The following is a 13,730-nucleotide window of genomic DNA, read 5'->3' as shown; positions in this document are numbered from 1 at the left end:
GGACTTGATCTTCGAGGTCGGTGGCGTCATCGCCAAGTAGCCCTCCAAGAATTTCAACGAGGCCTCTGCTTGCGAAGGAGGAAAGCAAGCTTCTTCTTGAGGTTAGGGTTTCGATCCTTTGTTTTAATCTGGTAATTCTTGCGGATCGATGATGCGCCGTTTCGTCGGTTTGTTCGATTGATGGGAGTCAGAGATTGTTCATCGCGACTTGATTGCTGCCTGATCTGTAAAATTCAAATGCTATTTTTTTTTCTTTGAGCTTTCTTGTTAACGGGGAAGGTTGAAGGCATAAAAAAATAGCATTTGAATTTTACAGATCAGGCAGCAAAAAAAAAAAAAAATCTTTTAATCGAGTTTCCAATGCATGGGTGATCGTTGCTTGTCCACAATATTTAAAGTAGATGTTATCCTGGAAAACGACATTATCGATTAAGGGACTGGAAATTATTATCGAGGAATCACTTGACATTGAATTTTTGTTCGAATGTATGTGTTTCTATTTTTTCCTCGTCAAGGATAGTGTAATTGGTATGGTAAAAGTTGTCGGTCTATTATGAACGACGACATACGTAATGACTGCCACGTTGATTACATATATTCGGTTGCATAGAGTGGCTATTCCGGGTTGTTGAATGGATAGACACGTTCGTTATGCACATACATCATGTCCTATGGAATTGGCAGCGGGGTGGGTAAAATCCTTGTCTCCTCTACCGCCTGAAGAGAGAGTGATTACTGCTTTAATCTTTCAAGACATAAAATAAGATGGTATATTCTGATTGACGTTTTTTGTGATGCATTAAACTGTATTCTTTCGGTGGTTGTGCCATTTGATTGCTTTGATTAGCTTAGTTCTGGGTTTCCATCTTGTGGTAGTTTGCCTAGGCCTGAGTTTTGTTTATTTTCCATTTTCTGACTTCTGGCTGTGTGAGGTGTTTCAATTTCTGCTCAGGGAGTTTCGATTCGAAAGCTTCCTTGACAATTTTTTTTTTTTAGTAAGACGAAGTCCAAGCCAAAAAGTTTCTCTCTTTCGTTTGATGATGTAGGACGGTCACCAGAAAGTGGTATGGATTTTACTGGAATAAATTATAGGCTCTGGTTGATTGTAATGTGGAAATGAAAATGAGGCAATGCTTCCCTTCTGTCTCATGATTCCCTCACTTGAGGTAAATTGCAACGTCATAGACACCCACTCGGTCATTCCATATTTTAGTTGTCGAACCCGACAATGCAAGCACTTGGATGTCTGCTTCATTGTGGAGATAGTGGCTCTGCATGATTTGGAGCGATCTAGGTGGGGTGAAATTCTCATTTGCCTCTTTTCAAATGCTTGCTGGTTTTTGAGGTTTAAAGGTTTTGGTGCTAGTTATTGTTGTTTGCATTTGCGAAGATGAATAACAGTAGCTTGAAGCTACGAGACAAGGAAATTGATTTCTTGAAGCTCTTCATCTCTTGCATTTGTGACGGTGATTTGATCTTGATTTGGTAATACGTTGATCATGCTTGTATGCATAGTCATGTGCGGAGGAATTAAACTGAATTTGCGGTGGTTTCTTGTTGAATTATTCACTCTAATGCCTTAAGCGCATTGAACTCTGACTCTGACTGGACATATGCTGGCCGTTATCAATCGGATGTGAATTTGAATGAATTGGGTTTAGTTTGATTATTCTCGTACATGTTTAGTTTGATTATTCTTTTACATGCTCATGATTATGGGTACTATGATCTCTTTTCTAGGGTTCAAAGCATGCTTAAAAATCACTGGCAATGCACAATTTGTTTTACATTTGCCTGTCGGATAGTTGCTTGGCTTTATTGAACGACCTTCATTGAACATGAATTTTGACGAATTTGGCTTAATATGAAGACTATTTTACTTGTCTGTATATAGAGGCTCACATTTCAGTAGCTTTTGGGTACTTTTAAGCATGTTTAGATCCTTTTTTAAGTTCCAGTTAAGGAATGTGCTTATGGGGTGTTTCTGGACCGCCCATACTAGCAATGTGCGACACTGTGCAAAGCACAAGTCGACTTTGTGGTGGGTATTACACCCATCCCTCTACTTTCACTAGGATGGGCAGCTACTATTTCGGCCTACTAGTTCTTCAAACACCTCTTACGAGGTGTGGTGGAGTTTACCCTCCCCACTTGAAGGCCCCTTAGTTCCTGGGTGAAATATTTTCTTCCAATACTCCCGTTGTTTTACATCCCAAAGTTCATATGAAGCAGTTTTAGGATTTACTTGGGTCCAAGTCTCACAAGTGTTAAACTAGCCACTATAATTCTTGAGGCGTGGGAGCATCCGTGCTAGCAATGTGATCTAATATATGTTGTTAAAATTATAAACAATAAATACTTTGTTGCACCAATTATTGACATGTTGTGTGTTTAGTTTTTTTAACTTTAAAGTGGCGTTTGCGTGCATCCACTCACGTGCTTGCAAGTTAAGAGTGTCTCTGTGCAAACAGATTCATAAGTTGTAGAAGAAGAAGAGAATGAAAGAAAGAAAAAAAAAAAAAAACTCAATTTAAAAAAAAATAAAATGAAAAAGAAAAAGAAAACATAAAACTGAAATGAAAATGTGTTTGGTGAAAGAAAGTGATGTTTGGTGAAAACATAAATCTGTCGGTAACTAAGCTATACAAAAAAAAAAAAAAAAAGCAATAACCTAACCTTTTTTGTTTGCAACAAAAATTACTAGCCAAAACCAAGCAAAATAGATGTGATGGATGCAGCAAAGGTGCATATTATGGTGTACTTATTTGGGCATGGTTTTGCAGGATGATTGGAGTCCTCAATTGACTTGGGTTGGACGTTGTTATTAACCCTAGAATTACTGGATGTATCTATTGTTACCTAAGTCAATTAACACCTTATTTTAGTCAATTATTAGCATATATAATATCTGAAAATATGATGTTTATGAAAAATTAGGTATTGTTGCATAGTTGATAATTCTTATCATATGATCGGCACATAGGTTGTCATATCTTCCATTTAAGAATCTAGTTATACAATCAACATTGCCCATCCAAAGATATATTCCTCAAGGCTACGGACATTTCATTTACTAAGCTACATGAACATATCTCAAAAATATAAAAATATTTTTCTAAAACAATAATTCTTTAATTTGGTATCTTCATTAATCTTTTCGAAAAAGTCATGTATAATCTGTCATAAGCCCTAAACATTTAATTAAATTTAATTTGGGTCTCCTCCTAAAAATAATTATTTCATTATCTTAATCATGAATGCAACATTCAATTCACTCACATAATGAATTTTGAATAAAAAAATCGAGCAAAAGTCACAGGATTTATCAAAATGATAAATTCACAATACTATCACATTGACAAGGAATAATACCTGTTGATTATCTCCTAGTAGATGACACCCGAAGTCTTCATGAGGTGAACTGACTTGATGTGATGCCATTGAACTTGAGTCTCTTCATGAGGCGAACTGACACAATGTAATGTCATTGGACTTAAGTTTTAATCCTACAGTTGTTAGATTTTTAAATACATATGCATATTTAAAAAATGTATTTGTATATATAATACATATATTAGGTTACTGCTCGTGCATATTTGTTTAATATTAAAAATGAATTTTGTAAGGAAGAACATGGGACAACAAAGGTGCATATTACAGTGTATTTATTTGGGCACGGCTTTGCACAACTATTGGAGTTCTTAATAAAATCTGGTTGGATGTTGTTGTTAACCTTGGAATAACTAAATGTACCTATGTTAATTGACACTTTATTTTAGCCAATTATTGTTGTATATAATATCTAAAAATATAACGTTTCTGAAAATTTAGGTATTCATGCATAGTTGATAATTCTTATCATGCTATCGGCACATGGGTTGTCATATTTTCCATTTATGAGTCTAGTTATATAATCAACACTGCCCATCCAAATGTATATTCCTTCATCTACAAAGCTACATAAACATATCTTAATTTTTTTATAAAAATCATCCTAAGACTATTTTATTTTTTAAATTTTAATTATGATTTGTCATGCATTCATAATGCATATCTTTGTATCTTCATCGGTCCCTCTAGTTTTAGATAGCGAGTTAATGTATTTGGAAAAGTTATATATAATCTATCATAAACTCTGAACACTTAATGAAACATAATTTAGGCTGTATCCAATTATATAATCCTAGAAATAATTATTCCATTCTCCTAATCATGAGTACAACATTCAATTCACTCGTATAATGCAATTTAAATATAAAAAAGTCGAGCAAATGTCACAAGCTTAGTAATGGTCAATATCAAAATGATAAATACAAAATACCGACACATTGACGAGGAAAGATACCTTTTAAATATTTCCTAAGATATGATAATGCTCACTGAAGCTGTGCGATACTTGATGCTCACTGAAACTGTGCGATACTTAGGGTATACTGCTCACTCTAAGCTGATACATCGAAGCCCTTAGGCTAATATAGTATACCATTCTAATCAACCACAAATTTCATCACTTTCATCATACCTGATAAAATAATTGTGTGGGTACATGGTCAGTTTTAGCCAAAATACAATATTTTCCCTTTTTGAAAATCCCACTACTTCCAATAGTCCACAAACACATTTTTAGCATTGCAAACCAACGCTCGGTATTTTTCAAATTAAATAGTGAAATTATTAAATTTTGGGATAAATACCTAAAATTACAATCAACACACAAATTGCACAAATTATCATCCAGATAAATAAACCAACCACACCATTGCGATTAACACAAAATTTTGGTCACCGGTATCCCGGTCTAATTTTCCAAAAATAATAATTAATTAAATAATTATCAAAATTAATTAATAAATACTAATAAATGCAACTTAGGCCGGAAAAACCAAATTAAATGCTGAGCTTGGAAAATTTCCGAACATTTCTAGATAAATACTACAGCTTATCTAGTCTTTAATTGCACTACTTTAACCACCTAACATGCAATAACGAGTGATTAAATTACTAATATGTTCTAACTAACCACCTCAACCATACTTAGTCATTTAAGCATAATTAACTCCATAAGCAGAGATTAGTGAGTAAACTCACTGGATTAGCGTTCCGGTGAGTTTATTTCAATGGGGACGCAAAGGCGGGCCACAAACTCCAAAGTGGGGCCAGGAAAGGCTCATAAACGGGCCTCGAAGCCCAAAATCCTTGTTGGAGTTTTGGTTCTAAACGGTGGGCCAAGAGAGGCTGGATGGCATTGGCTTGGACTGGAAACGGCAAAGGTGAGGCGGACGGGCTGTAGTGGCCTAGGCAGGTTACTTCGGCAGGAGGCGGTGGTTGAACGACAACCCAGGAGCTTTGACGTCGACCTAGGGAGCTCGTGGGATGGCGAGGAGGTGCGAGAGAGGCGGCTAGATGTGAGGATAGCAGGCAGCACATGTGGGCTCACGGCTGAGCGCGTGATGAGCAGCGACGGCGTTCCTGGGCTTAGCGGGCTGCTTAACGGTGGAGGGAGGCTGCTGGCTTTCTTCTGCAATTAAGCTTCTTTGGTCTAGAAAATGGAGGGGTCAATCGAATGGAGAAAGAAGGGGGGGAACAACAAAGCTTGAGGGGGCCACCTTGGTTTCCAATCTATATTTTTGTCCCCTTGACCAAGGCTCCACCATTGCCGGTTGTCTTTCTCAAAATTTTCAGACCATTAGCTTGCTTAGGAAGCCTTAGAGATGGTCCAAAAGTTGAGGGGCATGAATTTGAAGTATTTTCCCCTCAAATTGGACTAATCTCTCTCCAATTGAAGTCAATTTCGGCCCTATAAAATCCATCATGGCGTCCTCGATCAAATTGACATTTTTTCTCGCCAACAGAACCAACTTGCATTCCAAAAACGCGATAAAAAATGGTCTCATGAATTTTCCAATCGAAAACGGCCATATCTTTACTTTTCGCAAAAAATCTAGGTTTGCAGAAAAAAATCTTTAGAGGATGAGTCAACGTTCTTAAAATGACTCATGACATGACAGAACTTTCAATTTCTGAAATCAAATTTAAATTCACGATTAATTTCAATCTAGCGCGATTTTAGCGTTACCTACCCTACCAAGTAACTTTTAGAATTTTTTGGTGCAATTGACTCATGGTCGATTTTCTTCGAGCCATAATGTACCTCTTCAACATATTGGTAACCCTCGATTATCGTGAAAATCTTGAGACTTCAAATACAGATATAGGGTACCAAAACAACAGAAAAATCAATCTAGTGCTGATTGACAAGAATTTTGCAATTTGGTGGAATTACCCACGTTTAGCCATACATCTCAGTCGAAACGACATATCTCTGATCTATAATCGATCTTTACTGTGCCATAATGATCTCTGCAGATGAGTATAATCGAGTAGTCGATTCCTAGTCGAATTCTCAAGTATATTACGTTAAAATCCCTTAATGACTTCCCTAGATAATTTGGTTATCTCACGAGTGATCAACTCAAAGAATAGCACTATAGGCGCGTCGAGAAAATGCCCAATTTATCTAATTGAAAACAGAATTGAAATTTCAGGATATTATAGTTATGTCCTCCATGCAAACCATAGTGTTAATAGTAGTATCGTATCTTCTACCCCACCTTCTGGCACCTCCTCACTCTCATTTGAAAAACCATCACCGACATAATCAAATACTAATATTTTTTTGTCATCTAACACATTGATTTATCATTTAACATTGGTAAATGTTCTAATGAAGCTTTTTAAGGATGCGTTTGATAACCATTATGTTTCTATGAATAATTTTTTATTAGAAATTATTCTTTTTTATTCTGTTTTGGGAACAATTTCTAAGCATTTGAAACTATTTGGTAACTACCCAAAATATCGATTTCCATAATAGAATTACTTTTGGTACCATTTTCAAAATTTCTAATCCAAACCCATTTTCTTTTAATTTTTTTAGTAATTTCATTACTTTTTATCTTCTTTTCTTTTCTTTTTCAAGCTTTAGTTGATTGCCGACCTCGGGATGACTGCTGACTAGCAAGACGAGGGCAAGCGATCTCGTCGAAGCGTTGTCGCCCTTGGTAAGGCCTTGCCTTGTTGGCTGAGCCTTGGTTAAGTGAGAAGTCTCACCCAAATCTGGTAAGGCCGAGTTCGCCCAGATCTGGTGAGGCTGAGCTCACCCAATTGCCAGCGAGGTCGACCTCCTGATGGCTTGATGAGGTTGAGCTTGGCCTAGCTAGATCTAGTGAGGTCGAGACTTGCTCAGCTAGGCGAGGCTCATCGGTGGTCGGGGAGGCCTGAGTAAGGCTTGCCAGTGGCTGGGCGAATCTTTGGCATGCTCGCTAGACCTCACCCAATCGGTTGTCAATGATCGGTGGCGGTGGATGATAGCAGCGACAGTGGCCAACGGCGGCAGCCGTGGAAGAAGAAGAGAGAAGGAAGAACAAAAGAAGAAGAAAAAAGAGAGAATAAATTTAGGCTTACTTGATTTTGAAATTGTTCCTTGAAACAAAGAAGCAACATTTTCTTACTCATTGATTCTATTTCAAATCTATTCCTCAGAACAAATTGGTTTTCGAGAATAAAAAAATTTACCAAACGGATTTTTGTTTCAAATCTATTCTCGAGAACAAAAGAGTAGAATTTGTTACTATTTAACAAGTTGCCAAACACACTTTTAGACGCCTTCCCATAGTAGGTTATTGTGATACCTTCACAACCGATTTATCAAAAATCAAGAATCCATTCAATGTGACTATATCAAAACCCAAACCCCAATACTAAATATCCATCACTAAACGTGAACTTGACTACTATGGCCCCGTTTGGTTCAACATTCCCAATGGGCTTTCAGTCTCGAAAGCCCCTTGGGAAAATTTCTAAGTGTTTGGTTTAGTATTTGAGGTGTCCTTAGTCAAATGTTAGCATTGGGAATGCTGTGGAATGCTGAAGAGGGGGTTTAATGAATTTTTTTCTTCCAATATTGCCCTCACTGATAATTACGTTTTCCTATTTTACCCTAAAAAACCAATGTTCATCGTCTTCCTCGCTGGTCTTAAAGCTTCAAGAGTGAAGCTTAGTCGGCGGAGCTCAGCCAGCCAGATCTAGTCGCCCACGCATCGCCGTCACCATGCACCGTCGTCGCGTGGGTCACGGCGCGACCCACGCGACAGGCTGAGCAGTGCTCAGCCAGCCGGCCAGATCTGGCTGCCCACACACTGCAATCGCGTGAGTCGCGGCCTCAGGCGACGTTGCCTAGGTCGTGCAACCCACGTGACCCGCCGCCTCCCCACCACCACTACCACTAGTTGCCTCCCCCCACCATAGCCACCAGCCGCCTCCCCCACCTACTCCGGCTACCTCCCAACCGTTCCCCTCTGCTTCTACATCTCCTCCTCGTTTTTCCTTTTCTTTTTTTCCTTTTTCTTTTTCACCCCAAAGCTACTTTGCAAAATGCAAATACCAAAATAAGAGTACCCAAAAACTTCAGCATTCACCAAATGCCCATTCTTCTAAAGATACTTGGAGAAATGGCTTTGCATTTCCCCAAAGTTGAACCAAATAGGCCCTATAAGCTCTAAAGAAAAGCCACAGTGCTTCATCGAAGTTAATAAACATGAAAAATGGAGAAACGCAATGCTTCAAGAATTTAATGCTTTGTTGCGTAATGAAACATAGGTTTTGGTTCCATTGAATCCTAAAGCAAATGTCGTGGGCTTCAAATGGGTTTATCAAGTCAAGACACATTGAGATGGTTCGATAGATCAGTACAAATCATGCTTGGTAGCTAGGGGCTACAATCAGTAAGGGCATCGACTATACGGACATGTTTAGTCCCATTATTAAAGCAAGCAATGTCCATGTAGTTATTTCATTGGTTCTAATAAAGAATTGGAAACTCCAGCAATGGGATGTTAGCAACACATATTCAAATGGTAACTTGACTAAAAAAGTCTTCATGGCCCAACCTTGGGGCTTCATTAATAAAGAAAGCTCAAACCATATATGCAAGCTATAAAAATCTTCCTACGAATTGAAACAAGCATCGCAGGCTTGGTTTCAACAGTTGAGCATCTTTTTCAAATCACTAGGATTTATCGAATCAAAAACCAATCCTTCCCTCTTTATACTACATTGGCCTAATTTTTTACAAGTTCATCTATGTTGACGACATTATTACTATAAGGACTAATCCGGCATTTATTCCAGGCACCATTAATTGCTTAAACAAGGAGTTCTTTATAAGAGAATTGGGTGAACTTAATTATCTTCCTAGGAATTGAGGTGTTCAAAACATCTATCAAGACTCCTGGTGCCACTAGAGAAATATGTTACAGATCTCCTCCACCGAACCAAAAAGGACAATACTAAACCAATTCACACGCCCATGGCTACTAATACTAGTTTAATCAATCAAGGTAAGCCATTTGAAGATGTCGTAAGAGCTCTTTAGCATGCCATGCTAGCTCGGCTAGATATCTCTTATCCGATAAACAAAGTCTGCTAGTTCTTGAAAGAACCAACAAAAGACCACTAAAGTGTAGTGAAATGGATCCTACACTATTGGAAGGAAACCGTTTTGCATGGATTACTCATCAGTTCCCAATCCACCATAGAACTCCGCACACACACACACACACACACACACACATATATACTTGTATAACTAGTGTTCCTGAATTATTACATGAAGGGACCCGTCTCCACATATGTATTAGTAGCCTCCAATAAAGTTCTGTCCTCATTCTATACAAACAAAGAGGCATAGGCACAGTGCCCATTGTCAACACTCATACATAAGTAAGAAGAAGCAACTTCAGAAGACACAAGGTCAAGTCAAACTAGAAATACTCTTTAAGAATCCAACCATTGTCCTATCTGAGAGCCAAAAGGTGTGAGTGTCCTGTTGTAAGCTTCAGATCAAGCTGCTCCGCAACAGAATAAGTGAGGGGCGTGTGCAAGGTGGTCCGCAGTCATAAATGCTCCATACCAGTGTCCTCCAATAGCAATTTTGTTTGGATTAGCAACCTTAATCAGCAAATGATATAATGAAACCTGTCAAAATTATCTCATTTATAAGAATTGTGTGGATTGAAAGAGAAGAGGAGCTCACTCCGCGACGAATGACTTCCTCCACAGCAGCCCCTGCACTGGCAACCGATTGATCCACGTACCTGACAAACGAATTGTGCCAAAACATAGATACATATAAATAATATAGAGCTATTAATAGCACAGTTTTTTGGTTAAAGTCTAGGAGCCTACTTGAGGTGGCTCAGGTTTTTTGGCTATGGCAATCTCTGATTAAAATTGACCCGATGGACTACATTGACAAAACACAAAAAGTTTAGAACTTGACAAAATTGAAAATTTTAGAATTGAATGAGCAAAAATTCAATAAATGAATGACTTTTTGAATAATTTTTTCTAATAGATACTATACATCTTTTAGCCTCCAATCTATTGATAGATTTACTTATTATTTCCTCTCTTTTTTTCTCTTCTTTTGAGTATTATAGCATACACTGCCGTGTCAAAGGAATTTCCACAAATGAACTAATCTGCTCTCGATTTGATGGTTAATGAAGGAGTGTGCACTTAAAACTCTAAAATCAAGAGTGAATAAAGACCGTTTGCGTGAACTTGGTTCTCATGTATGGGTCCATGTTACCTTTGTTGATCCATAAGTATATATTGAAATTATTAATGTGTAGGGCGGAGCATGCATATTGATCAAAACGATGTCATTTTGGTTGATTGTTACAATCACGTCAATTGAAAGCAATAACAAGTGGGGCAAATCACGCGAGACGCCAAGTGGAGCAAAAACTATCCTCGTAGACGAAAACCAATGAAAAAAGAAAGCACGAGATCAGCACGTGCAATGTTTTAGGGGTTCGGTGAGAGAGAGACGTCATCAGTGTGACATCGCTCTAAATTGGAGGCATAACCAAAGTGAGATCGGACGATGAGGACATGAAGACCGTGGTCAAATCAACAACCCCTTTTAGATCGTTCTTGCCCTAATTTTTTAATGCCCTGTTTGGTAAAGCTAACCAAGTTGGAATGGCTAGACCCATAAAAAGAAAGGCCAAGTTGGCATGGGACAGATACTGGGACATGGACATGGCCACCAGTTTAATATCCGATGTGCTCTCGAAAACTCAGTTCGATTTTAATGGTTTTAGAGATCCTACCATCGAAAAGCAAAATTGACCTTCCCTTGTTTTGAATTCTTCTATTCTTTATGCGTGACAGGCTTGCGCCGAATTAATAAAAAGAAAGACGACGAGAAAAAATAGAGCCCCGTGCATTATACAAAATGAAAGTAAATATATCTAAGCCAAGAATCACATATTAAAGGAAAATGACTCAAATGATTTTCAAATTTTGATTCAATATATAATATGATCCCTAAATTTTTTAATTTATTCAATATAATCCCTAAACTTTAATTCAATATGCAATACCGTGGTACATGTTTAGAGTAATATATAAACTATATGAAAAATGTTCATAGTATTTTCAAACTTTAACTTAGCTACTAATTTAAACATTTACAAAAAAAATTTAAAGATAATGTTAAATAAATTAAAAATTCAAAAATCATATCGCGCATTGAATCGAAATTCGCGAATCATTTAGGTCATTATCTATACTTTTAATGATGTTATACTTTTGACTGAGAGCTTGTGCGCATGTGGCGAACACGTCTTTCCTCTCACGCAAGACGCGGAGCCAGCCACACACGCGAAATTCGCACTCGAGCGAGCAGAAGAGGGCGGGGAGAGAGAGAGAGAGAGAGAGAGAGAGACCGCAGCAAGCAGAGAATTTCAGGGTCAATTACCGGAATGCGAATGGCCGCGCGATCCATCCGACATTTGACCGTTTCAATTTACGCCTGTCGCGGCCCTAAGGAGATCTCCATTGGTCAAGTCGCATTATCGAAATTTCAATGGTGCCCCCACCGCTACCACGAGGCCCGGCTTTTTGGCGTCTACCTCCACCACTACTGACAGCTCCGCAAGCGTGGTCGAATGTGCGCCGCCTTTTCCACGTTTGACTTTGAGCGCGACAGGTCATTGGTCAATTTGGCGGCGCCTCGAAATTACCATTTTGCCCCCCCATTTGGATAAACGAATAACGATTAGGTTCCGCTTTTCCAGTAATTACTTCAAGTCTTAGGTGTAGCCTAGCGAAGGAAAGAAGAGAAATCGAAAACGCATTCCTCAACCGGATAGACTTTTAAGGACGAATGCAATAGTAATGGCCCCTAATTTTTATTTTTTTTTCGATTTTATTTGGCCTAGTTCGTGAAGCTCGTTTTTAGCCAACTGGGTTCTGGAATTTTAGACTTTCCATCGAACAAAAGGACAGAAATGCTCACATGGCCTAGATACAGGAATGGCTAGTGTGAAAATCTGTCCCCTCAAATTATTGACTTCACAATAGAAACTATCACTCCTTGATTAACCAAACATCGCAATCCTTGGAGCTTGATGTCTGACGGATGATTCCGTTCCGAGGAAGGAGTGCGAAATTGATGATTGGGTTTTACTATCGATGGAACTAATTTATTAATAGTGGCAAAAATATTTTTCAACGGAAAGAGAGCGAAGTGTTTGATTAATTAAAGGAAACGAACGAATGAAATGACCAAATTCATAAGTAAAACTATCCGATTGTGACATTTAACAAGTCTTGGTACAAGCTCGTTGAAAGCCCACCGTAGGTTGAACTTTAGAATGTGACATTAGAGCTAATTTCTTCACATCCCTCGTGATTAATCATTCTACACTAGAATCTTAATTGACCATATTCTTTCTCTCTCTCTCCGTGAAAGTGTGTCTAAATGTGAGACTTTCGTTACATGCGGACTTTGGTTACATGCGCACTGACGACAGACGATATAATTTGACAACCCAGACATTTTAGTTATAATTTTTAAATAATAATTTTTTTGTGAGATATTCCGAAAACTAGTCAGAATTTATGCTAATTTATGAGATATGTGTATCTTCAATGCGTTATGCCACATTAACGTGTGAAGAAACTAGTTAGTCATAAATGCAAATTTTCAAATGTCGAAGTTTTGAGATTCATAATGTGATTGATGATTACTTAAAACTGTCCCTGTAATATTCATATTTTTACCTGGAGAATCGTTATTTTAGTCCATTTTAGAAGTCAAAAGTTAATTTATCGTGTCTGGATTTGGAAGTCACTTATGTCACGCATGACATCGTGATTTACTAAAAGCTATTCTTGTAATATTCATATTTTTACCTGAAGAATCGTTATTTTAGTTCATTTTAGAAGTCAAAAGTTAATTTATCGTGTCTGAATTTGGAAGTCACTTATGTCACGCATGACATCATGATTTAGTAAAAGACCAGGATATTCCTAACTAGTTCTAGGTTGGCATCCTCATTAGTCATTCGACACGGTCCCACGAGAATTTCATTGAAACTTAAATCTTTTTCTATTATTATTATTATTATTACTACTACTGTTACTACTACTACTATTAAGTCCTTCGGTTACTGTGTTTTCACCTTGCTTATTCTTATTTTGCCAAAAAAAAAAAAATTCTTGGGCATCATACATATTATTATTATTATTATTATTATTATTATTATTATTATTATTATTGTCTCATTAGACCTGAAATTCCATCGCTGGCTTCGTGCCATGCAAAATCCGGGCTTGCATGGATACATCACAAGCTCAATTTTCAATCCGTTAGTAAG

The sequence above is a fragment of the Eucalyptus grandis genome, chromosome 8 (assembly GCF_016545825.1).
Source record: "Eucalyptus grandis isolate ANBG69807.140 chromosome 8, ASM1654582v1, whole genome shotgun sequence".
In the NCBI taxonomy this organism is placed as follows: Eukaryota; Viridiplantae; Streptophyta; class Magnoliopsida; order Myrtales; family Myrtaceae; genus Eucalyptus; species Eucalyptus grandis.
This window is presented reverse-complemented; position numbering follows the sequence as displayed.